At 40.4% G+C, this 27,652-nt stretch overlaps 1 long non-coding RNA gene across 1 annotated transcript; it reads left to right on the top strand.

The window, feature by feature from the left end:
* The first annotated feature begins 1,205 nt into the window (after positions 1–1,205).
* Positions 1,206–22,551, top strand: LOC140915336 (uncharacterized). Its single transcript, XR_012160136.1, has 3 exons — positions 1,206–1,290; positions 7,852–7,964; positions 19,969–22,551. It is a non-coding gene; the product is annotated as an uncharacterized LOC140915336 (long non-coding RNA).
* Positions 22,552–27,652: the final 5,101 nt, after the last annotated feature.

Here is a 27,652-nt window from a genome sequence, read left to right as displayed (position 1 = left end):
TAGTTTTTAAGGTGCCACTGGCCTCCTTGGTGTTTTTGTAGTCACTGTGTTGATCATCATGGAATTACTGTAGCTATTTGTCCTGTTTCAGTTGAACCTAATGTGAAAAAAATGGGTTAGCAGTTATTTTGTCCCCTGAAAAAGAAAAACAGGCAGCTGTCCAAGGAGGTAATGAGTGCCATTGTGGAAGTTCTACTGGCCATAGAGAGCTAGTAAAATTTGGGGATACGCTCATATGGACTTTACACCCAGCTAAATAGATCACAATTCATTACTAATCTTAATGAGGAATTGTCAATATTTCTTTGTGAAGAGTGGTGAGCTCAATGAAATTACTGACGGCGATTCAGGCACTGATTGCAGAAAGGATGAGAGACAGTGTGTACAGCCCTCACTAGCAGACTTATGAACTGTGTTCTCACAGGTAATGTTATAGTTGCTAACTTTTGATATTTCTGTTTCATGGACAAAAAAAGGCTTGTTTGTGGATGACTTTTCATGTTTCATTAAAGACAAATCAAATGGGAACACACAAATGCTGTACCAAAAGGACTCAGCTTTATTCAGCCAAATGCAAAAAGAAATCTACTTCTCTCATACACATTGATGCTTAAGGGAGAAGGCACCAAGTGAGTCTCCCCATAACTCAGTCAAATGACAGGGAAAAAGTGACACGGCGCATTGCAATGGCAGCATCTGGCCACCTTTTGCTAGTCAGAAGAGAGTCCTCCTGATGCCACACTCAGAAGTTTGAAAATATTTAGCATTCCTATTCTCATCAGAGTGCTGGAGTAATGAATGATGCACCATTCTGTAAACACAGTGGCTGAGCCTGTCACTAGAAAAAAAAAAAGTTACCCAAGCATCCTTCGAATTCACCACAATATTGTCTGACACTTTCGGGATCCTGAACTTCTCCATGGCAGAGTCTTTTTTTCTTTGTCAATTATTGCGCTGAAATATTTAGGTCATCTAGTAAATGGTTAGCTCAAGTCTCTCCCTGAAGTTCAATTTTTGTTAACAGGATTGTCATAAATATAAAGGGAAGGTTAACAACCTTCCTGTATCTAGTACTATAAAATCCCTCCCAGTCAGAGGCACAATATCCTTTTACCTATAAAGCGTTAAGAAGCTCAGGTTACCTGGCTGGCACCTGACCAAAAGGACCAATAAGGGGACAAGATACTTTCAAATCTTGGGGGGCGGGGGAGGGAGGCTTTTGGTCTGTCTGTTCTGTGTGCTTGCCGGACACAGATCAAGGAAGCAAGCAATCCAACTCCATTAGAATTAGTAAGTACTAGCAAGGGAATGCATTCGCTTATTTTTGTTTTGGCTTGTGATTTTCTTTGTGCTGGGAGGAAGGTGTATTCCTGGTTTTCTTTTTGTAACTTTAAAGTTTGGCACAGAGGGAAATCCTCTGTGTTTTTTAATCTGATTGCCCTGTAAGATTATCTTCCATTCTAATTTTACAGAGGTACTTCTATCCTTTTTTATTTTTATAATAAAGTTCTGTTTCTTTTAGAATCTGATTGGGTTTTTTCTTTAGTGTCCTAAAAAAACCCAAGGTTGGTCTGTGCTCATCTTGTTTATTCTCAAGCCTCCCCAGGAAAGGGGGTGTGGCGCCTTGGCGGATATTAGGGAGGAGTAGGAACTCCAAGTGGTCCTTTTCCTGAGTTTGTCTAAATCACTTGGAGGCGGCAGCATTACCTAATCCAAGGTACAAGGGAGAATTTGTGCCTTGGGGAGTTTTTAGCCTAAGCCGGTAGAAATAAGCTTAGGGGGTCTCTCATCTGTACCCTAGAGTTCAGAGTGGGGAGGGACCCTGACAAGGATGCAGATCAATAGTCAGGCTCTGAAAGCTTTAAGACTGACTTGCAGTCATCACAGAATGTGGGGGTATGTGTATTCTTACTTTGGCACTGATGAAGAATGATCCTCAAAAGATTCAGTTTCACCCAATTGTTCAGATCTTTAAACAGATCTGGCCCATAGAGATTTTGATGAGAAACTGGGCTGAAAGTCTGATAGCAATAGCATTTCTTCTATGAAGGCTGTTACCATAGTTTCTGCTTCTAGCTGGGCCACAAGTATTGCATACCACTAGAGTGCCCATTTTTGAGGGATTTCGGTAATTATATTTCTGATGTTACTCAGAAGCAGAAAGGCTAGTGAAAGTGAAAAGTAATAAAAATATTCTGAACTTTTTCAGTTCTGAGGTTTAAACTTAGCTCAAGTTTTGGGCAAAGGGTCACTTGCCACCAGAATACTTTCCCCAATACTATTCTTGGACTCAAACAGTGATGGGCAGCATAGTGTGCAATACCTATGACTGCAGAGACCTGGAATTGCATGTGCTTATCTGACGCTATGGTACAGCTTCTATGCTCTCCAAAAGGTTTAGGGTAAGATTGAAAGAATGTTTCATAGCTGGCTAAACATCCCCTTCCATGTGATCTTAGGGAGATCTACAAATGGAAGGCTCCATTCACATGCATAATGTGTCCCAGTGTTTTTAAGTGCTAATATTTACATTGGGTCTGTACATTAGAGGTCTAGTCACAGCACCACTCTGTTGAGATTCCCTCTGAGACTGCTTTTCCACTCAGCTTCTCTAGAACTCATTGTGACTCCAGACTGTAACTGAGATCTTTATTTGGCATACAGCAACACTACACTGAGTTAATTAGACTCGTGGGATGGGTGGGTGTAAGGTACAATCACAGCTCCAAAGTAATACAGACACCCTCTACCTTTGTATGCATTGCACATTGTTGCAATTATATACAATGCATTACATTTTTCGATTTGCTTGGTTACTTTGCAGGAACCAATCCCTGTGCAGGATGAGCTGTCCGCACACTGTCCATGTTTGACCTACTCTTTACCTCATCTGTCTTCCTAGTTTCTTCACAAAAATAGGAAGCTACTACAGGTAGTATTCACTTCAGCTATGGTATCTCTTTTCTGCCTAAGCCACATCAACAACTACTAGAGCTGGGCTCTTTGAATGAGCGTCCCTTATAGGCCATCCCAAACCATGCCCCTTTTTAGGGAATTATTTTCTCATTTCTCTATGTAAACACAAAAATCATACAGAACACATGAAAATACTTAAAGGAAATGTTTATCCAGATGAAATAGCTAAAACTTCAAAAATATCCAAATTCAGAGAAGTTTAGGAGCTGAAAACAGAAACTTGTATTTACTATTTTACTAGAAATGAGGATCCCATTTAAACACAATCAATAATATAAAACTTACCCTAGGCAGTTTATCTGCTGATACATAAAAAATATAATATTTTCCCATTTTAACTTAGCCACATTCATTTTTGTTCTATTTTCTAACACTATAAATTGAAGAATTACCATTGTCTGGATACAAAAGAATGTCTCCTAAGAGACAGTTACATTTTCTGAAGTTTTATCTCTTTAATCCCTATCAGAATTTTTTTTGTAAATGCACATCCTGAAATCCTGACTAGTAAGTGAGAGATCTGTTATGCTTGACATTTGAGATACATGTTTTGCCTTTTGTTTTGGGGCCTGCTTTAAAGGGCAGTGAGCATCAAACCTAATCTGACTTCTAATGACTCTAGTAAACATGTCTGAATGAATAAATGCCAACACATTTAAAATACAGTGTTAAATGTACTTGTTTCTGTACAGAATGAAAGACAAAACTACAGCACTAGTCAGACATTGCAATTTATAGACAAAGGTGACATTTTATATTTATTTAAATAGTCTTGTCTTGACAATCTACTTGTCTTTATAAGGCCATTTTTCTCTCCAAATGTTATCTTTGTTCACTGCTGTATAGTATGCAGTGCAGACATTTGGAACAAAATCAGTATCTTTCACGTTCAAGAAAATAAATGTTAAGGAACGGCTCATTTTAATTTACTTCACATATCTGTTACAGGTGCAGTGAAATTTAACAGGCATATGCCAGAGGAATATTATACTTGATCACATAAGTTGCTAAGGAAACTCACTGAATACACATTTTAAAATTTTCCCTGAAGGGAAAAAGGGAACAAGGAGGGAGTTAGACAATCTGGGTGAATCCTTTGAAGTGGAAGCAGAGTCCCAGGCTCATCTGGTGAGTGGATCGAAGACTTGCTTAAGGATTGAGTTGTCACTCCCACGGTGTAAATAGCAAGTCCATATGTGCCTTTAGACAGTTGATCCAGGTTGCCAAGGAATAATATCTCCAGTTTTTAAAGCAGCAGTTGGAGGAAAACAAAATCTATTCAATTATTTTTGAACAGGACAAGATATTATGGGTGGGGCTGGCATCACCTGTCCAGACAAAGCATGACAACCTCATGGTTACTCCATTTGTTCAAGCAGCAGAGTGCTGTCATGGATCTGAAAGTTTCCAACCTTGCTGATGAATCTTGTGGGGGCCAATAGGATCTCTGTGACTCAAAGCACCCTACACACTATTCTAATATTTTTGTACAGAATATACCTTGTGAGGTATCATTTGAAAACTAATAACTTGCCAGTCAATAATACTATGGTGAAAAGTATGTACTGTTAATCTAAACCAACAGTGCTGTGTTTGTGCGAAAGCAAGTGTCAGCTCCAGTTAATGTGGTAAGCTGTGGGGTTGTGTCTCCTTAAAGGAGTAAATGGATCTTATTGTTCTGAGTTGAAACAGGACTGGACATTGCAGAGCACATGGTCTGGGGAAGTTCAGGACTGGGGACATGTTGGAGGCACCTGGTTTCATTAACCAAGTCTAGTCAAGACAAAAAAGTGTGTCCGTGATAATTGTTAGCAAGATAGTTGGATTCAACCACCTTGCATCCAAGCCGTACAGCACACAGAACATGAAGTGCATGCTGGCTGTATGCTCCAGCAGAGAGCCACAAGTAGCAGAAGCATTTTGGGGCACTTAGGATTATAATACAAGTGGTGACACAACCTCTTACTGGTCCAAATTTCACCCCAGAATGTGACAGCCACATGATAGAATTTGTCTTTTCAGTTTGTTTTTTTTAAAAACCTATGAAATTACACATAAATCCTATTAAAACAATGTCATAAAAAGGTAGTAAAGTCAAGCACTTACAAGTTAGGAAAATGCCCGAGTTAAGGTTGCCTGAGCAACCTTAATTCAGCCCCTTGTACCATCATGAATGCAGTCTTTCATGTTATTTTCCCTCCCTCCGCCAGGTCCCTACCATATTTAGGATATGTCTATACTTCATACATACTTGGGCAGCTAGCCCCTCCCTCCACTCTTGCCACTGTGACTACACTTCTATTTTTAGTAAGCTCTCTCAATCAGAGCTCCTTGAACTGGAAACATATATCTTTAGTGCACAGCTTGGACAGCACTCACTCAATGACCAGCTATTCAATATTTTGTTTTCTCCTCATTCAGTGTGACACCCACTAATTCTATCTTCAGAGCAGGATTTAAATGATGTCCTCGTGGGCTTTTCTATGGTACTCATTACTATAGTTCCCCTGTGAGGTGAGAGACTGTTATCCTCATGTTACAAATGGGGAGCTGAGGCACAGAGTATCGGCTAATTCTGGGTGCCTGAGATACCTGGGACCTGATTTTTTTTCTGTGTACAAAGAGCTATATAATGCTAAGCACAGCTCCCATGGATTTCAACTGCCTTGGTGAGTGATTAACACTTCTGCAAATCTGGACCCAGGGTTTCAAGTTGAACATCTTGAAAATTCAGAACACAACCCAAATTAATGGTAAGTGATTTGTCCAGCACTTCACAGGATCTCTGGGGCACAGGTAGAGAGGAGTCAGTTCTCCAGTGTTTTAACCATGTGTGACAGAGTAGGGAGTGGGGAGGATTGACCTGGGGATGTTGCAGGGAGTTTTACTGGTACTGTCTGCATTGGTGATGGGATATCAGGGTGTGACTTCACTTGACGGAGGATACCTGAGTATGTAACCTGAGCCCAGGAGGGGGTTGGGGCCAGGTGACACCTTTTGCCCAGGAAACTGGACAAAGGCTGGAGGAGGAGCTGGGGGGTGGGTGGGTGGAAGTGTGGCTGGAGGGGGTTTCAGTTTGGAGCTGGCTAGCGAAACAGGGGGAGACCCAGAGCAGGGATCTAGGCTCCCTGCTCCCCAAGATGGACCAGACTGAGGGGGGCCTGTTGTGTGTACCTACAAGCTCTGTTTTGGACTGTGTTCCTGTCATCTAATAAACCTTCTGTTTTACTGGCTGGCTGCAAGTTACGGTGAATCTCAGGAAGTGGGGGGGGTACAGGGCCTTGATTCCCCCACACTCTGTGACACCATGAGACGCTGCTTTCTCTTCCTGCAGTCCCCTGACTTATTCACTACTTATCTTCCAGCTTCTTGCAACAAATGAGGCCGGGATCCTACAGACAATATCCTCCTTCACTACAGAGCCTTAATTCATCCCCAGAGCAGGTTCACATTGTGCATTGAATGAGGCAGGGGGCCTGGAGAAAAAATAAAATAAAAATAAAAAAGTTTGTCATGTAATTATAGATTGTATCATAATGTGTACTCACAAGGAGGCTGAATTTAGCATTCACAGGCCACAGGAAATGGAGCCATGTACCCTGTATTATCTTTACCACATTGTGTAAAGTGCTAGAAAGCTCAGCAATGCAATCTTTATTCAGGCCAAAAACTCGCATGAAAGTTAAAATCAGCATTTTGTGTAATTAAGAACTTCAGGAATGGGCCCCATCATGAAGGAATGTAGGCATTAAGAAACCAGATCTAAAGTCCATTGAAGGCAAGACTCCCACTAACTTCAGTGAACTTTGAAAAAAGCCATATATCTGCAGAGAGCTGTGAAATGGAGTTTAACAATGGAAGAGTATGAAACAGTTGTATTATAGTTTTCTCAGAGAGGGCATTAATCTTGTCTGTTTCCTCCCCCTCTTTAGCAGGCTTATACTTAGGCCAACCGCCTGCGCTTTCTCAGGGTGCTATAATGCATTTTATAGCTGCCTGACAGGTAGGGCATAAGATCAACATCTTGTGACCTATTCTCCTGTGCTAGGACAAGAACATCTTGTCCTCAGTGTTCTGTCTCTGATTGCCCACTGAATGAGAGGACTAAGGTTATTATACAGGTTGTTACCATTTAAGACACCAGGCTGGCTACTACAGCATTAATGAAACAATACCACCAGTGAAGAGGAAATCATAAAAGAACCTAGAGTGACCCCACACAGCACAATTTATTGGATAACTAGAATTGGCAAAAGCTATTTTACAAGAAACTTTTTAGTTCATTTTAAACAAAGCTTTGCTGCAAGGACATTTCCAGCTATTTCAGTCAGACACAGGAATAAAATAAAAGGGACAATGGAGAACTTTAGGTCAGGAGGGTAATAGAGGGCTAGATTGTGGTATTCAGCTACTGCCCTGTGTAAGGGGCTCAGAAAACTCACAATAATTCCTAGAGCACCGATCTTGCCTAGGAGATGAAGGGGGAAAAATTTACTACAGCTAACTAGAAATTTGATTAAATGTTTTCATTAGAAAATGCTCATTTCATCCAAAAATATTTTACTTACCTTGCAACTGTGATTCTTGGATGTGTTGTTTACACAGATACCATCCTAGGTTCTCCATAATCTTTTTGGATAGCAACATCCATTGTTGTTGTGCCAGCACCCTAATGTGCCCTCATAACCACTGTAGCAGAGGGTGGGGCAGGGTGGCCTCAACCACCACTTAGTTCCTTTGGCAATAAGAATCCCAAGTGGATAAGACTCCAAATTGGTATGCAGGTTATGCAATCTGCATAGATAGCACATCTCAAAGAACCTCAGTTGCTGTAGGGTAAGCAAACATGCTTTCTTTGCATGATTGTCCACACAGATTCCACGCTAAATGACTGACACACAGTTCTCAAACATGGAGGTGGGAGTAGGAGTTCTAATTAAAGAGAGACTGCAGGACATCCCTATCACAGCTGGCACCTAATCTGGAAGGTAAGTAAGTATGAACAGAACTCAGGCTATACCTACATATTTCAGATTTAGGTATCTTACCCAAGAAAACAAAGAGGCTGCCTGAGGCCTAGTGCAGTGGACTCTAATGTGACCCTTTCACAACCAGAACGTGAGCAGTCTAAACTAGCAGACAGAGTGGGAGTCTGGAGTCAGGCCAGGTCTGGCTGGCAGAACTTGAGAGCCCAAGATAGGCCAGAGGGCAACTGGGAGTCAAGTGTCATGAGGGAGGCCAGGTCAGGATACTAAGAAGTCAAAATCAGGTAGCACAGGGAAGGCCAGTTGCACGGATGACTTCCTGGACCTCTGTTTGGTTTACATAGAAGTAAAGAATCAATCAGATCCCAGGACTGGAGTCCTCTCCTGAAGTTGAGCTTTGAGTTCTGGTGACTGTTACCAGGTTACTGGGTGGCAGGTTGAAACATATTGGCTCCTAAGAGCCTTCTGGACCAGGGTTTGGAGACCTGTGGGGCACCTGCTGAAAAGTGTTGGACTGGAATTTTGGGGTGCTTCCTATGGAACACTTGTACATTTTTCCAATGGCTCCCAGGTGTACTCCTCAGAACCATATCCCTCCCAGCTGATAAACAGGGGAGGTTGTGGTACTTCGTTCAGAGTCCAGGACCTTGTAAAGCACAACCCTGTACCTGAGCTGGAGGAGGCGATGGCTGGGTCATAAGAACATAAGAATGGCCATACTGGGTCAGACCAAAGGTCCATCCAGCCCAGTATCCTGTCTACTGACAGTGGCCAATGCCAGGTGCCCCAGAGGGAGTGAACCGAACAGGTAATGATCTAGTAATCTCTCCCCTTCCAACCAGTTCCACCCTCTGACAAACAGGGGCGAGGGACACCATTCCTTACCCATCCTGGCTAATAGCCACTAATGGACTTAATCTCCATGAATTTATCCAGTTCTCTTTTAAACCTTGTTATAGTCCTAGCCTTCACAACGTCCTCAGGCAAGGAGTTCCACAGGTTGACTGTGTGCTGAGTGAAGAACAACTTCCTTTTATTTGTTTTAAACCTGCTATCCATTAATTTCATTTGGTGGCCCCTAGTTCTTATATTATTGGAAAAGTAAATAACTTTTCCTTATTCACTTTCTCCACACCACTCATGATTGTATATACCTCTATCATATCCCCCCTTAGTCTCCTCTTTTCCAAGCTGAAAAGTCCTAGCCTCTTTAATCTCTCCTCATATGGGACCTGTTCCAAACCCCTAATCCAGTGGCTCCCAAATTTTAACAACCTGTGAACCCTTTCACTAAAATGTCAAGTCTTGCGAACCCCTTCCTAAAAATGAATATTTCCAGGGATTTTCTCCTTTACCTGAATATAAATTATAAAAGCAGTGATCTTGGAAATATAAAATTTGTTTTTATGACATGCTTATTACACACTATTATTAATTATTTATCACTACAATATTTTTATTACATTATGAAAACAGCAACACTCTTCCAAGATCTCACTTTCATATCACTTTGAATAAGCCTGTTACAAGACAAGGCTCCTATGTGAAACAGCATCAAGGTATTTAAGAAGCCAACTCAAACAGTTCCTCCTACACAAGCATTCAGGTCTTGTTTGCCTAGACTGCTCAACGCACGTTACAACAAAACTTAAACATGTTCTTCATAATAATTTTAAAAACAATACTAGCTGCCAATTTAATTTTAAAAACATCAAAAAATATCCACCTCCTTTTCCATTTCTTATGAGTCTTGAAGTTTAAATCTCCTCAGGCTCCTCCTCCTGTGCTTGCTTTGATTGGTTTAGCTCTTGGAAGTCTGCTGCTGGCCCCGTGCTGCCTGGGGTCCCTATGGACAGCTCTGTCCACCATTAGGGAATTCACATCCCCCTCCCTCCCCAAAACACCCTGTAACATTTTGTGAACCCCAGTTTGGAAACCACTGCCCTAATCATTTTAGGTTTCAGAGTAGCAGCCATGTTAGTCTGTATCCACAAAAAGAAAAGGAGGACTTGTGGCACCTTAGAGACGAACAAATTTATTTGAGCATAAGCTTTCGTGAGCTACAGCTCACTTCATCTGATTTTAGTTGCCCTTTTCTGAACCTTTTCTAATGCCAGTATATCTTTTTTGAGATGAGGGGACCACATCTGTATGCAGTATTCAAGATGTGGGTGTACCATGGATTTATATAAGGGCAATAAGATATTCTCTATCCCTTTTTTAATGATTCCTAACATCCTGTTTGCTTTTTTGACTGCCGCTGTACACTGTGTGGACGTCTTCAGAGAACTATCCACAATGACTCCAAGATCTTTCTCCTGATTAGTTGTAGCTAAATTAGCCCCCATCATATTGTATGTATAGTTGGGGTTGTTTTTTCCAATGTGCATTACTTTACATTTATCCACATGAAATTTCATTTGCCATTGTGTTGCCCAATCACTTAGTTTTGTGAGATCTTTCTGAAGTTCTTCACAGTCTGCTTTGGTCTTAACTATCTTGAGCAGTTTAGTATCATCTGCAAACTTTGCCACCTCACTCTTTACCCCTTTCTCCAGATCATTTATGAATTAAGTTGAATAGGATTGGTCCTAGGACTGACCCTTGGGAAACACCACTAGTTACCCCTCTCCATTCTGAAAATTTACCATTTATTCCTACACTTTGTTCCCTGTCTTTTAACCAGTTCTCAATCCATGAAATGATCTTCCCTCTTATCCCATGGGTCCTGCATGGGAAAGGGATTTTCATGTCAGGTTTCAGAAGTGATGCCTGAAACATTGGTCAATCTTCAGAGATTAGAGTAGTTGCAGTTCAAAGGGATTGGGTTGATCTGTTGCTGGATCCTAGGAACTGAAAATCCAGGGTATCAGTGGGTCTGCATATGGAGGTGCAGAGCCATACTTTTCCCCACTGAATAGGTGAGACCTTGCTGTTGATGTTGATCCATGTACTGTTTGTGGTCTGTTCTCACCTTTTCAAAGTGTTTCACCAGACCCAGGAAAAAGGTGAGGAATCTGCCACACTAGGTGTCAGGCAGCCAGCTTCAGAGAGAACATGGTAGTTGTGGGTGGAAGCTATATCTGTTTGTTTTTTTTAAAGGGGGTGGGGTTTTGACCCATGGATGTATGGTCTGCATTCTTATACGCAAACTCCCCGTAAGGGAGAAACAAGGACCAATCATCCTGGTGATGATTGATACACCATTGTAGATACTGCTTGAGGATCTGGTTCATAGAATATCATGGTTGGAAGGGACCTCAGGAGGTCATCCAGTCCAACCAACTGCTCAAAGCAGGACCAATCCCTGATTTTTGCCCAGATCTCTAAATGGCCCCCTCAAGGATTGAACTCATAACCCTGGGTTTAGCAGGCCAATGCTCAAACCACTGAGTTATCCCCTCCTCCCGCCCCCCCAGATTGGTCATGTCCATTTGGCTGTTGGCCTGGGGATGATAAGTGGAGGAAAGGCATGTGCAGAGCCCCATGCCAGAATTGGGCCAAAATTTGGGACCCCTGATCAGAGGTAATGCACTCCAGAAGGCTATGGAGATGGACTTCATGGCTAATCCATAGCTGGGACATTTCCCCAGTGAGGGCAGAGGAGACCTGTACAGGGAATGAAGTGGTTCAATACAGTCAAAATTGTTGTAAATTTGTTAGACTCTGGTAATTCTACAATGAAGTCTGTGGTGATGGCTGTCCAGGGATGAGATAGGGTGCCCAAGGCCTGGAGGAGGCCACAGGTTTTGTGGTGTGGCATCTTGAGAAAAATTAGGAGAAAATACTTTCCACCAGAACTGCCAGTGGTTTAATGTTTTCATGCTATGCAGGCACTCCAGTTTGTGATCAATGAATACCTGGAACGGGTGGTGAGCTACTAGTTGTGTTTTAATTTGTATTCTGAAGTGTCAACTGCTTTGTTGTTTCCTATAGTTTGTTGGTGTTACTTGCCAAATAAGGGAACTTACTCCTTTCAACTATTGCAATACAATTTCAGTATTCATTTCTATAATCAGAATATAATTTTTTAGTAGCATTTATCTTTCTTCTGTGAGAATGGAGCCCAAATGCAGTCTGAAATCCTAACAAAATATTCCTAGTTTAAAAAAATTCCACTTTAAAAGTCAAAAATAAGTAGCTTTCATCCTTCTGAACCAGCTACTGTGTAGCATTTGATACAATATTTAATACAAAGATCAATCTCCAGCACTTATCTGAGTTAGGAGAGAATGGCTGACTATAAAAAAAAAAATAGAAGTAATTTTCAAAATGCAATTGTTGGCAGAAGTCAGGATGAGAAAGTTGTCAGACAGTATTCAACTGTCAATATTCAACAGTAATACGTGTATTACTTTTGCTAAGTCCACTAATGATAGTTATGAGACTCTTAATACACCATATTGGTGCACACACAGGGGAATGGAAGTGTTTAAATCAGATCAAGACTAGACCTTTTTGAGGAATGAAAACATCCTGACAATCTAGAAAGAATATATCACACACACAAAACAGGTATGGTCAAACAGATCACATTAACTGAGTTTTAAACATCCTCTTTCTACACAAGCAGTGCAGTTAATAGGGATATACACTGTATAAAATTGTCCACAGTTATTGTAGTCTCACCAAACACTTCTGTAAATAGCTTAATGTATGTTAAGTCTAGGTTTATTGCAGGCTGCAAGGACCCAGATCTTGAGCACGTTAATTGGCAGTTATGTTTTGGAGGTACACTGATTTACCCAAGCTCAGATCTATCTGTTTATTTTTAGATAAAGCGAATGTTGGCAGATATAACTGCTTAGGGGAAAAGAGACTGAAATTATACAATACTAAAAGTGTGCACCAGCAGGGTCTACACACACCAATTAATACACAACACATTAGGTACACTAAAGGCATGCGATTTCTAAGGTGCACTATTACCCCACCATGTAGACAAATCTTTAGTCTTTAATCACTATTATATTGTAAAAAGTCCTGTATTACAAGTATTAATTTTTCTAGTTATCTAAATCTTGTTCAATGTTTTTCTCTAACATAGAATTTTGAACTTTGACAAAATGTTAGTTAAACCAATTCACAAAGTCAAATGGACATAATGTTTTGATGTGTTAAATATAAAGATTTCCTTAACCCCTTACTTTTTATTTGTTCTAACTGGATAAAAGTTTAATGAATGTTTCTAGTATTGTGCCAATGCTGTAAAGGTTTACCAAAAAAAACAAACCCTGACAGTGCTGTGCATTCAGAAGTGAGCAATGGAATGTTATTAAAATTACTGGAAATGTGTTACTCTCCACTCAAGAGGAGTTGTCAAGTCCTTAAAAATACACAATTTTGGGCTTTAACAAAAGTTTTGCACCGACATTAAAAAAATTGCAATCTGCAAAGCCAATCTGGCGAAAGGGAATGAAACACATACTTTCTGATATCTTAGCCCTTGCTGCCACCTGCAGCTCTCATAAAAAACAGTGTTTTCTCATTAAGAGTTTCCATTTCAGAGCCCTAGACACCGTAAATTGAGAAACCGTTTCAAACACACTAACTATAAACCCTCCATTACAAAACTGTGGTAACAACTTAAATAAAGCTATTGCCACGATTGTCAGTTCCAATGTAAGTGTTGTACCTCATTTAATATCTACATTACACAGGAGAATACAAGGAGCCAGACTCTGCTCTCATTTACCTCACTGTATATCAGGAGTAATACTATTGCAGGCAATGGTGATAGAATGGTATAATACCAGTGTGAGAGCAGAGTCAAAACCTGTATCTTTTTGTTAAAGCCAAGGTTACCAACTGTCTTACCGGGAGTATCACAATATTTAGTGTTTTTCTAAAAGCCCCAGTCCATGGAATCACATGATTAAAAGAGAATCTCAGCTTTCATTTTTAAGTAGTCTTTGGTTACAAGGAAAAGCTTGACAATCTATGAATGCTACACTCTAGGCTCAAAAACTAGAAGGCAAACAAAGAGAACCCAAAATGTATCATTTTTAAGATCTCATGATTTTTAAGCCAATATTATGACCTGAGTCTTGAACAGTTGTGGTCAGTAATACATCTCATACTTATCCACATAGGTTGTTGTTGACAGTATATTTTTACAAACCAGGCTATAAAGGATAATGTACACTATATATAGTGCATTTGATCTGGATCTTCAGCTAACTGGCCTCTCTGAGTAAGCAGTCTGTGGGGCGTGCCCATTTGTCTTCTCCTCAATACTCTGGCCCTTTATATGAATTTTCTGGAGGGAACTTGCCCAGGGTCATTCCACATCTGGACAGTTATCAAAATACACCTAGATTCTACTTTGCATCACAGCAAGCCTAACAGCCCCTTGCTTTGTTCAGCCGCAGGACTAGAACCTGGCACCAGACCAATGCAGGCTCCATTGTGGCTGGGCGGCTCCTGGGTTCAGCTGCTCCCTGAATTACCCCTGTCACTGAATATTAAGCCTGATTTGGGGAGCAGAGAAGATATGCTAGTCTGAATAACTATGGTTATGGCTACTCTAATCGGGATTTACCAGGTTGGTCCTCCAGGACTCCAACCATAGAGACCCATCCAGGAGGGCTCTACCCAAAAAGATGTAGTCCAGAACATCGTTTCCTCACCTAGCAGGTTGCAACTCCAGAGGGTCACAGAAAGTAATGGGGGGGGGGAGCTGGATAGAACAGAAATTATTATTACTATTTAAATCAAAGGAAGTCTGACTTCTCTATACCCCACACACTCTTATCCTTCAAGGCCATATGTTCTCCGTCAACCTTTCAAAACACCCACACAAATAAATTGTATAGACTTATCATGGGTACAGTTTTTACTCTTATTTTTATAGCAAGTATAAACAGGTCACAAAAGTGTTTTGACTTTGAATAAGAGATTGACAACCTGAGAAGGCTGAAAAACACTGGCCTTTCAAGCACATCATCTCACAGTTAGCTATAGCTTGGAGCTATGGCTAGAGCACCATCTCTCACCCATGCCTAGGAGCAATAACCAGGGGAAAGCAGATAGAGCTCATCCCACAAACCAGGGTGCAACCAGAGCTAGACACCCAGCAAGGGACCAGTCTCCCTGCCAGACCACCCCTCACAGACCAAAGAAAGGAGCAACTGGCACTAGAGGCTAGCAACACCACCCCAGCCTTCCACCCACTCAAAGGTTGGAGCAACCACTGTCAGAGACAAGGATGTGGGTAGTAATACCTACTGGCTACTGCAGGAGTCAGGAATCAGTGCCAGAGCCAAAGGTCAAAGCCAAGGATTAGGAATCAGAGCCCAGGGCCAGGATCAGAGCCAAAGTCAGAAGTCAGGAATTGGAGCTGAACATCAGAATCCAGGTTACCTGGAGCAAAGCAAGGGTAAGCCAAGGTAGGCACAGGGCTGAGAACAAACAGACACAAGGGCTACCACAGCCATAGGCAAATGTTTAGAGTAGCTACTACATTGCTGCTTCTGGGCTTAAAACCTGATCTGCTGACACTTCTAACCAATCAGGCAGTATAGCCTGTCAGGCAACCTACTACAGACCAGCTGCGCTTGTTAAATTGCCCAGAGATTGGCTCTGCTGCAGAGCCTGCTTCCAGACTGACTCTATTGCAAGCCCTGATTCCTGACACCCATCAAAGTTTTCTGAAGAACAAAGGCAGGGAGATAGCCCAAAAAGCCTGCCAGAAGCATAGCAAATCTTATGTTCCTGAAGCTCATGCCACACTGTAGCCTTGGCAGGCTTAAGTTCCAGCAATCAGAATATTTGCTGTTGCTTCTGTAAATAAGGCAGTACATATTCAGATTTGCAAATTAGCATTTTGAGTAATTTGCATAAAATCTCCACATTTTTATGCCTTCAGCTTTGACAGGCATTCCTGGGACCTTCATGCTACAGCACAGATCATTACCACTTTACAGAGCATGAATAATATCAGGAAAAGGTTATCTGGTAAGAACTTATGTGTCCATGTAATCCATTCATTGCTTTACGGACAAGCAGTGAGTTCAGCATCCAAATCCATATAATATTCCTGTATGCTACAATTTCCATTTTGATTGCTGACACATGTGAAAAACTATATGTTACCACACACCTCTTCTGTGATTACATACATGCAGCTGCTGAAAAGCTCACGTTATTCCAGCTAAAGTCAGCATCAATGCAATCTCAAAATGTTTCATTCTGATCCACTCTCTGTGATTATATATTACAGTTTAGTGTTTTGCTTTGTGTTTTTTAAAGATTCCACTAACTTTTCCTCAGACCTCTTTCAACACAGATCTCCAGATCTTCTTTTTTATTTTTTTGCAACAGAGCAGCATAGAATCTGAGCCCATGAAGAGAAGATGCTGTCAGGTTTTCAAACACATAAGTAACATGACATTTCAGAAATATGCAGTGCATATTTATTTATATTAATATGTCATTAATATTCTGGCATTTGGAATCATATTTAATAAAGCATTTTGGAATGGAGTTAATTCCTGTTTTCCCCAACTACTGTCTATTTTGTTTATTATAATCACCACCACTCTCCTACTTTTCTAAATCAGAAGGTAGACAAGCAACTTTATCAAGATTTGATGCTGTATCTCAAATCATTGTTATTCTGTGCTATATCTGAAATGCAAGCTAGTGTGACTGGAAGCATGTCACCATAGGCATTAGTCAGAAATTTTTTTTCTCCATGTGAGTATTTTACAACCATGGCAGAAACAATGTTCTAATTTGCTCTTCAGGTATTATAATTTAGTTTATTATGGTAGAGTCCAAAGACTCCAGGGCTCCACTGTGCTAGACACTGTACAAACACAGTGAGAGACAGACAATGCCTGCCTCAAAAAGCTTACAGCACACCTCCCAGATGTTCTGGATTTCCCCCAAAACCTCCTGTTCCAGTTAAAGCAGGGCATTTCCCATGTTCAGGGACATCTGGGGGGCAGTTTGCCCCAGGCCTCCCATTTGAGAGGGCCCTTAGATCAAGTGGCATTGCCACCTGGCACACAGGGTCTCAGTGCCACTCTGGTTTGGTCTGGCCACCCCTCTATCTCCATTTACAGAGTGGTGGCCAGGTCAAACCTGAGTGGTACTGCTTCCTGCTTTAACGAGTTGAAATGCTGGGAGGTACGTTACAGTCTAAATAGATAAAACAGGTGGGGTAGATTGGCAGGGAAGGAACAGAAGCTTGCCCAAGGTCACAAAGCAAAGAAAAGAATAGAACCCAAGTCTCTTTTGTCCTAGTTCAGTGCCCAACCACTGGACCACTGTGTTTCTCTAATGCTTAGCCACTCATCTAGATGTTGCAATCAAATCAAGCTGCAAAAAGATTCTATGCTTGTTGCCATGTATTCGGAATAATTAGGGAAACAACATTCTTAAAATATAATGCCTTTATGGTAACACTACTGGCACTTGTTTTCTTAAGTCAGCCCTGCTTCCTCATTTCTAAAAACCTTCACTCCAGCAGTAGGGAAGCAGGAATCAGAGGGGTAACTGTGTTAGTCTGTATCCACAAAAACAACGAGGAGTCTGGTGGCACCTTAAAGACTCCTCGTTGTTTTTGTGGAAGCAGGAATGGTTCTCAATAATAAATACAGTGATTAATGTGTTGGCATTTATTATGTCTACACTGCAGTTAGAAGGGTGTTTCAAAGTGTGAGTAGACAGACTCACGCTAGCTCTGCTCAAACTAACACTCAAAATAGCAATGCAGCTTGTGGCAGCATGGGCAGTGGCTTGTACCCAGGCAGAGCTAGCATACTTCTCTCCATCCATGCCAGGAAGCATGCTCCCAGCTGCAGTGTAGACATACCCATACATAGGAGTTAGTTCTCCTCACACTCTGTAGCTTACCTAAGGGGCACTAGCTATCTTTAGATGCATGAAGCAACAACATAATGTACTGGGGTCGACTTGCTGTTGAAATGATAGATTTCATTATTCTAAGCAAAGGAAGGGGTGAGAGCAGCAGAACAAGGACAGTGGACTTCAAAAAAAAAAGCAGACTTTAACAAACTCAGAAAACTGGTAAGTAAGGTCCCATGGGAAGCAAATCTAAAGGGAAACAAGAGTTCAAGGGAGCTGGCAGTTTCTCACAGAGACAATATTAAAGGAACAACAGCAAACTATCCTGATGCAAAAGAAATAGGAAGAACTGTAAGATGCTAATATGGCTGCATCAGGAGGTTTTTAATGACCTGAAAATCCCAAGGGAATCCTACAAAAAGTAGAAACATAGACAAATTGCTAAGGATAAGTACAAAAGAATGTTACGAGCAGGTAGGTACAAAATCAGAAAGGCTAAGGTACAAAATAGTTATACCTAGCAAGTGACATAAAAGGCAATAAGAAGAGGTTCTATAACTATGTTAGGAAGAAAAGAAAGATGAAGGAAAGTATAGGAATTTTAAAAATTACAAAAGAAGAAGTACGTGTAAGTCCTGAAAGGGTGGACTGCAATTAGAATTTTACAAATTACATTTGCAGCAACGTCTTGCATAATTCTGACAAGAAAGCAGATTTTCAAGTTAAGAGCACATAAAGTCTGGTGGTTTTTGGAAACTTAGTGCCATCCAGTGCATCAAGTTGAACACTACATGATGTATATAAAGATGCTAGTAGAAGGAAAATTAAAGAGACAAGGTGGGTGAGGTAATATCTTTGATTGGACCAACTTCTGCTGGTGAAAGAGAAAAGCTTTTGAGCTTACACAAAGCCCTTCTTCAAGTCTGGGAAATGTACTCAGAATACCACAGCTAAATACAAGGTAGCACAGATTTTTTAGCATAAGTAGTTACTAGTTACATATTTCAAGGGGCCATTCAAGATGAAGTGGCCTGTTAATGTCTCTCAAATCATAAGGGGTAAAGGAAGGGGAAGGGAAGGACAGCTGGGGAGGGCGGTTGTTAGAGGAAAAGTAATTTTTCTGGCAAGTATGGTGTACTTGCTAATGAATTCTGACTAGTAGAAAACTTATGGTTTTTATCAGGATACCACAGAGTAGGGAAATTTTTAAAGAAGTTATTATGTTTAAGTTTATTATGACAACACTGGCTAAAATACAAGAAGTCAGACACATTTCAGTAGGATTTTTTTAAATGTTTGTTTTAGAGGTGATATGATAAGATCCCTGATATGGTAGGGAGACAAATTGATGAATGATAAGATTATACAGCAGAAAAGGAATAAGTCTTTCAGATAATTCATATAATTTCATCACCCATGTTTCTATGCCAGACATAGAATGTGAAAAAAAAAATCCATTTACCTCAAGAAATTTTTAAATAAAAATTAGCATAATGTTGAATCTGTGTCCAGCACAGGCTGACAAGAAATAATTGTGGGTTTTTTTCCTTCTTATTTGTAAGAGGCTGAGAATAAATGGAAAAAATATCAGTGAGTTACTCAGAACTTCATTACTTTTTAAAAATAATTGCTAGAGCATTTTAGCTGCAAAGAAAAGGACAAAAATAAGGATGAAAGTAATTCTATGTGATTCATTATTTTGGGAATAAACTAGCAAAGCACATTTTCTCTACATATAAGACTGAATCCAAGTGCCATTTAAATCAATGGCAAAACGCCTCTTTGACTTCACTGGGAGCAAGATCAGGCCCACTATAAAATGACAAAAGAAAGTGTAGGGCCTGCTATTCCTCTTTCCCAGTTTCTTAAAGAATTTCCAGTTAGCTGGACATGTTGGGTATAATTGAAATTGGCTAATAGTTAAACTTGCATCAAGGCTTTGAGGGTTTTGCTATTCATTCATTTAAGAGGATTCTTCTGTTTTAGGTAATGTATTGTAATTTGGTAAATGGATAATACATTTTTAATAGATCTATTCTTACATAATATCAATTTTTCTTGCATTTTACTTTTTGTGTTCTTGAGGTTTATTCTTTTAACTCAGTGTTCATTTTCTATGTTTTCAATGTATTTCTGGATGGATTTTGGTTCGGTGCATGGAAAATATAATTTTAACTTTTTATTCCTTTTCCAGGAATCCAATCACTGTGACCTCTGTGTACTTGTTCCACTACTCAGTATGTACAATGAACCAGAAATCGTCTCCTCATCTTTCAGAAAAAAGCTTTTGTTGCTTATGAGATACAACAGTAGGCATTCAGTATAATCCTTTTCCAAATCTGATTTCCGTTTTACTTCTCCTTATGGGAAGAAAGAAAAAGGGAATTGTGTACTGTAATGAGAAGGATGAAGAACATGAATCAAGCTGTCTCACATGAAGGCATATACAAGTTATTATAACTGTGAATCACACAGTAGGTGAAGCTCTAAGCCAAGAATAGCAAGGAATGTGAAGTGAGAAGAGAACAGCGATTTCATATTGAAAGCAGCAAAACAAAAGTAAAAATCAAGCCTATCCAAACCATAGAGTTTCTGAAAGCCATGTTTCAAACTCTTTGACTTTTATTTACAAATCCCATAACATGATCCTTTCATGGTTTTATGTTATAGAATGTTTTATTGTCTAGCTGAAAGTATTCATCAAAATCACCAATATAATTTATTGTTGTAACCTGAAGTAGCAAGTCGATCATCAAACACTATTACAAAAATATTCTGTTCTCATTTCCAGAAATAAAGTCAATTAATTTGAATTCAGATTAATCAATTCAGATACTACAGTGATAGCAACCATGTAAATACCTGGATAGATAGATAGACAGACAGACATGTTTTGTCAGTCCATGTACTTCTTCGATACAAGCTGAATTGTGATCTCAGATATTCAGATATATTGCCACATTTTTGCACAAACACAATTTTACTCAGCACAAAACGTTGAAATTCTTGAGCAACAAGTTCATAATATATGAATCATGTCATTACCCCAGTCTACCACCATATTTTCAAATTGGAAAAACAAGTACACAGGCTGATAGGTTCTTTCACAGTAAATGTTTTACATTCACCATGGGAAACTGGTATTTTTCACTTAGCACATAAAAAATGCAAATTATGTCATGCCATACATAAATGGGAAAAAAACGGTCTCACCATAGTGGCACAACAATGTGCTGCACCTGTGAAAAAGGCTAATATAATTCTGGAGTGTATTAATAGGAATGTCATGTGTAAGACATAGGAGATCATTGTCGTGCTCTATTAGGCATTGATGAGGCCTCACAGCTGGAGTACTGTGTCCAATTCTGGGCACCCCAGTTTAGGAAAAATGTGGACAAATTAGAGAGAGTCCAAAGGAGAGCAACAAAAATGATAAAAAGTTTAGAAAACCTGAGCTATGAAGAAAGATGAAAAAACTGGGCATCTTCAGTCTAGAGAAAAGAAGACTGAGGGGGGGACCTCATAACAGTCTTCAAATATGGCTGTTATAAAAAGGACAGTGGTCAATTGCTCTCCATGTCCACTCAATGTAAGACAAGCAATAACGAGCTTAATCTGCAGCAAGGGAGATTTTGGTTAGATATTAGGAAAAACTTTCCAACTATAAGGGTGGTTAAGCTTTGGAATAGGCTTTCAAGGGAGGTTGTGGAACCCCCATCAATGGAGGTTTTTAAGAACAGGTTAGACAAACATCTGGTTGGTCTAGATTTACTTTGTCCTGCCTCAGTGCCGAGGGCTGGACTTGATGACTTCTTGAGGTCCCTCCCAGCCCTACATTTCTATGATTCTATGATACATACATACAAATAATATTTTTAGTTGGAAAACCAAAATCAATTCATCAATCCATATTTCAACTGAAGGAACATGAATTGCTGAAGCAAAATTTGCTCTTCAAAAATAGCAAACTTTTTCCTTTTTTTTGTTGCAAAATGAACACTAACAAAAACGGAAACTCCCCTTATAGACTTGGGGTCACACATGTGACGTGATACTATAACCCAACATTTCCACACACAACGTTTCCTGCCCTCTCTAAGATGCCTTATCATTGGATGAGGAATGAATCAGAAAGGCCTTATGTTCAGCAAAATCCTGAGAACCAAAAACCTTGAAAAGGTCATAAATTTGGCTTTTAACATTCTGACAAATCAAGTTCTTCACTGGGTCAATATCCATCATCTATCTTGTGGGCCACAGAATCTTCTAAGGTGTAAAGGGCTTCATCTGTCCTGCTATTGCACAGCTCATTATTACAACTAATCGAAACACAGAATTTGCCTTCTGTGGGAAATTTCAACATTTCAAAATTTCCAACAACAGAAATTCCATTAAATTTTCATTTTGGAAATAATGACACATGGTGCTTCTGAAACAAAATATGTTCTCTGAAATCCCAATAACTTGTGTTAGATGATTGTTTCCAGGACCTCCATTTGGATTCTGAAGAACTGAAAACATAGCAACTTCCTCATGGCCCAAACAGACACTGCTGGCCAAAAGAATCTTAACTCACATGCACAGAGCCCATGAGTGACATGAATGCGGACAATCACTTAAAAGAGGACAATAAGATTCCCTAAATACTCTCAATTAATCGTCAGACAATTTCACCAGTTTATTATTCAGTGAGATTGGGGAGAATGTAATAGGGTTATATATAAGGAGAAAGATCCTATTAGACATTTTTTTCCACAAATAAAATTAGCATTTCCTGAAAGCAAATTTCTTCTTCTTTGCTGATGGTGTTCACAAATATAATTTTATGGCTAATAATATAACCATAAATTCTACTGTACAGTATTCACTTTCAACAGCTCAAGATTGGAGATAAAGAAAACATCTATGAAATTTCAGGAAGTTAATAGCCTCCTGTTCTAAAAGCTCAGTTGTTTTCTTCTTCTTGCTGAAGAATGTCTTAAGGGGCCCAGCAACTTCCTGCTGAGACCAGTCAAGTTTACCTTCAAGAGATGTTCCACTATTGCACCCTGGGTACTGTAACTGACCCCAGGGCAGAGTATGGCTGAGAGTGTTGTGGTATTCTAGGCCCTAGGTATCTGGTAGCATGTTTGATGTACCACAGCCTTGGAGGCAAGTACTGTTGATGCCCAAAGCGCTACACTGTTCAGGCTCCAGCCCTTTGTTAGTTCCCAAGAACACTCACACACTTCAGTAACCAAGAGTGTTTCTTTACTAGAGTTGCCAGAAATGAGAGCTGCAAACAGCCTAGGCAACATTGTTTTAAGTAACAGCACAAAAAAGAAATAACAGTTTCTAACTCGGCCACTAAAGGCAGCCCAGTGCAGGGCTGGGAAGGTAAGAGTACAATTGCAACCCTTCCACAATGTCGTCCTGCCTGCAGGCCACTACTTGGTATGCTATTGTAGCTACTGCTGACCACCTGCAAGCAACAGGATGTGTCTCTGGTCAGCTTTCCTGGCTGCCTGTTATCCAGCACTCCCTCCATAGCCTGCTTCCAGGCTGTGCCTCCAGCCTCCCTCCTCTGCCTGGTCCACTCTGACCTAAGGATATTAATTCTCATTCCTGAGGTTAAGGGATTATGGAGCCCACTACTGGCTAGAAGTTAAACTGGGTGGGAAAAGTGCCCAGAAATGACCTAGCAGGTTACAATACAGAACTTCAGTGTCTGTTTGGCATACCTCAAGACTTAAAAGCTTTTATTATGTTGGTTCCATTGTCTCAGGGGGCCACACTGATAATGTATCCAGCAATCTGCCATTTATCAAGCATGACTAGAAGTGTCTCCAGAATAAACGTGCCCATGAGTTTGCTATCAAAATCCTTGGTGTGCAGCACAACTGTGTTTCTTATTAACTAGTTGCTTCATGTCCACATATCCACAGTCAAAGAACTTAAGACACTGCTTCACTTTAAGGATATGAATAAAAGTCAGTGGGGCTATTCACATTGTCAAGGTTCCTCCCCCACGCTGAACTCTAGGGTACAGATGTGGGGACCTGCATGAAAAACCTCCTAAGCTTATCTTTACCAGCTTAGGTCAAAACTTCCCCAAGGTACAAAATATTCCACCCTTTGTCCTGGGATTGGCCGCTACCACCACCAAACTAATACTGGTTACTGGGGAAGAGCTGTTTGGACACGTCTTTCCCCCCAAAATACTTCCCAAAGCCTTGCACCCCACTTCCTGGACAAGGTTTGGTAAAAAGCCTCACCAATTTGCCTAGGTGACTACAGACCCAGACCCTTGGATCTTAAGAACAATGAACAATCCTCCCAACACTTGCACCCCCCCCTTCCTGGGAAATGTTGGATAAAAAGCCTCACCAATTTGCATAGGTGGCCACAGACCCAAACCCTTGGATCTGAGAACAATGAAAAAGCATTCAGTTTTCTTACAAGAAGACTTTTAATAAAAATAGAAGTAAATAGAAATAAAGAAATCCCCCCTGTAAAATCAGGATGGTCGATACCTTACAGGGTAATTAGATTCAAAAACATAGAGAACCCCTCTACGCAAAACCTTAAGTTACAAAAAAGATACACAGACAGAAATAGTTATTCTATTCAGCACAGTTCTTTTCTCAGCCATTTAAAGAAATCATAATCTAACATGTACCTAGCTAGATTACTTACTAAAAGTTCTAAGACTCCATTCCTGGTCTATCCCCGGCCAAGACAGAATATAGACAGACACACAGACCCTTTGTTTCTCTCCCTCCTCCCAGCTTTTGAAAGTATCTTGTCTCCTCATTGGTCATTTTGGTCAGGTGCCAGCGAGGTTACCTTTAGCTTCTTAACCCTTTACAGGTGAGAGGAGCTTTTCCCTGGCCAGGAGGAATTTCAAAGGGGTTTACCCTTCCCTTTATATTTATAAAAAGAAAAGGAGTACTTGTGGCACCTTAGAGGCTAACCAATTTATTTGAGCATGAGCTTTTGTGAGCTACAGCTCACTTCATTGGATGCATACCATGGAAACTGCAGCAGACATTATATACAAACAGAGATCATGAAACAATACCTCCTCCCACTCCACTGTCCTGCTGGTAATAGCTTATCTAAAGTGATCATCAAGTTGGGCCATTTCCAGCACAAATCCAGGTTTTCTCACCCTCCACTCCCCCACACACAAACTCACTGTCCTGCTGGTAATAGCCCATCCAAAGTGACAACTCTCTTCACAATGTGCATGATAATCAAGGTGGGCCATTTCCTGCACAAAGCTCATGCTCAAATAAATTGGTTAGTCTCTAAGGTGCCCCAAGTACTCCTTTTCTAGATTTACAGTGTACTGACTTTTGGAGTCCATACAATGGGGAGAATGAATGTGAATGAAACTCTATTCAAAATAAAACTATAAATGTTGCTCTTAGCATTCAGATACTCAGCAAGTTATTCAGTGAGTGACCTTTTCACAGCTGGTATTCTATTTCACTGGTAGTGCTACCAGTTGTGCATTACCTTTCCATTGAAATCAATGTAATATTAGGCTCTAATGGGTACATTCAGTAACACAATAGATAGTTATACCTAGCTGTACAATGCCTATAATATTTCACAGCACTCAACTATTTAACACATTTGCCTTTCATTTCTGGGGTTAGGTTTAATCCATGGCCAGGATACATATGTGATATGAGTTTTAGTTGTTGAACCTTTGATCCTAGTTATTGATTTCTGTGTAATATTTTGGTTTAATCATGGTTTGATATACAATACTTTCATACCTACAAAATAAATGCTAAACATTTAGTTTATTATGAGGTTGCAAATGCATGTTGGCCCTATTCTCTTCTAAATGATGGTAGCATGGCTGTAAAGTTTAGACCTTTAGAACTGTTTAGACCTTCTTCTCTCCTTCACAAGAGCAACCGGTCTTTGGCTTCATCAAATACACCATGCAAACCACAGACCTTATTCCAAAGCTCCTTCCTCTTCTGCAAAACCCACCAAAATCTTCTGTGGTTCTCATAATCCTCCACTGCAAACCCCTGACTCTCACCGAGCCGAGCCTCTCCAGATTCAGGGCTGCAAGATTAGTCCCATAATTTAAACAACTGTGAACTTTTTCTTGCAATCCATTCAGATTAGGCTTCAGTTCTGTTTAATCATTTGCAGGGGGTTTCCAGCTCACAGAAAACAGACTTCATTCACCAATTACAGTTAATTAGCTTCACTTCATTTTCTGACATGCATGAGGAAATTTATCTAGTTTTACATTTTCTGAAATAATTATTTCAATATTCCACACTACAATTTTTGACAAGTTGATTAACGGCCTAGAAAAAAACAGTGACATTTTTGGCATATTATTACATGCATAGCATATTATTGTAAAAGTGATAATGTACTCTTTTGTGAAGCAATTTCTCATATTATAAATACTTTGTGGTACGCATGCTATAAATCCTGTGCAAATTTAATTATTTGTAATTAGTTAGTTGTGTGTTTGTAAACCTAACAGTTTAATCATGTTTAATTATACTCATTGTCATTGAAACATTTGATAGCTGCATGTTGTCTTATTAAACTGACGAACACCTGGAATGTGTAATTAGTTCCACCAACAACAAATTAACTTTAACTAAAATCTGCTATTAATAATTAATCCACTTCTGTCCTGGTTGATGACTAGGCAGAGGATCATAATAAATATCCAGTTTACAGCCAATGTAATTTATTTTAAAAAGAACATGGCTGCATAAGCCCATCGACTACCAACTTTACTCTTCAGAAACACATACTAAAATACATGGGTGCCTTAACAAAGATGCCTATGTATTTTGCCCAGGGCATTGTTTTTCCTGTTGAAAAAACAGCAGACAAGAGTTACTTGTATTTCCAACACTAATTTTCTAACTCTAGAGATTGGGTGAGGCGTAAGTGGGTGGGTGGGTAGAAATCAAACAAAGGGGAAGCCCTTGATGATACATTTTCATGTACTTCCTCAGCACTGGGAATTCTTTCATGGCATTTTCAAGTAGTCTTAGGCTCTGGAAGCTATTTTGATAAATAACTTGAAAGAGCGGGGTTTCTTCTGTAAAAATTGTCCATCAAAACCAAAATTAACAAAATAGTCATATGTGAGGTTAAGATTTTGAAATGGTTACTTTTAGTAAAAGTCATGGACTGTTGTGGGCAATAAATAAAAATTCATGGGAGCTCTGACTTCTCTGTGATTTTACTAAAAAGAACGGGAGAGAGAAGGTGGGTGGGGAGAGGAATGACAGCTGGAGCCCCACAGGGAAGGACTGACAGCCCCAGCCACAGCCCCAGCCCCAGCCCAACCAGCACAGCCCAAGCTCCAGCTCCTGCTGTAAACAGAGGAAAAGGGCTGCAAAGCCCCAGCTCCGGCCCCAGCAGACACCGCGGGGAGGGGGTACACAGCCCCAATTCCATTACCAGCTGAAGCCATGGTGGGCAGGAGGACCCCTGCAGTTCCCCACTGTGGCAGCAACAGGGGGACCCCTACAGCTCCCCTCTGCAGGGGAGGGGAAGGGCTGGGGGTCCCTGAAGCTCTCTAAGTCCCCATGGGTGGTGGGGGGCCCCAGAGCTCTCAGCTACCCAGTCCATTCCCATTTTATCATGGATATTTTCAGTAAAAGTCAGGGACAGGTCACGGGCTTCCGTGAATTTTTCTTCATTGCCCATGACCTCTCCCTGACTTTTACTAAAAATATCCATGACAAAATTTTAGCCTTATCTATGGTACATCTCCAGCCACAGTGGAAATTACTACTGTAACTGTGACTCGGAGCCAATGGATACTTACCCCTGTCATGTGACATTAACCTTTTGTAATCCTGACTCATGTTAGGTGGGTGAGGAACAGGAAATAT

This window comes from Lepidochelys kempii, chromosome 7, assembly GCF_965140285.1.
Source record: "Lepidochelys kempii isolate rLepKem1 chromosome 7, rLepKem1.hap1, whole genome shotgun sequence".
Lineage (NCBI taxonomy): Eukaryota > Metazoa > Chordata > Testudines > Cheloniidae > Lepidochelys > Lepidochelys kempii.
The sequence above is the reverse complement of the archived record's forward strand: the minus strand, read 5'-3'. Positions and strand labels throughout refer to the sequence as shown.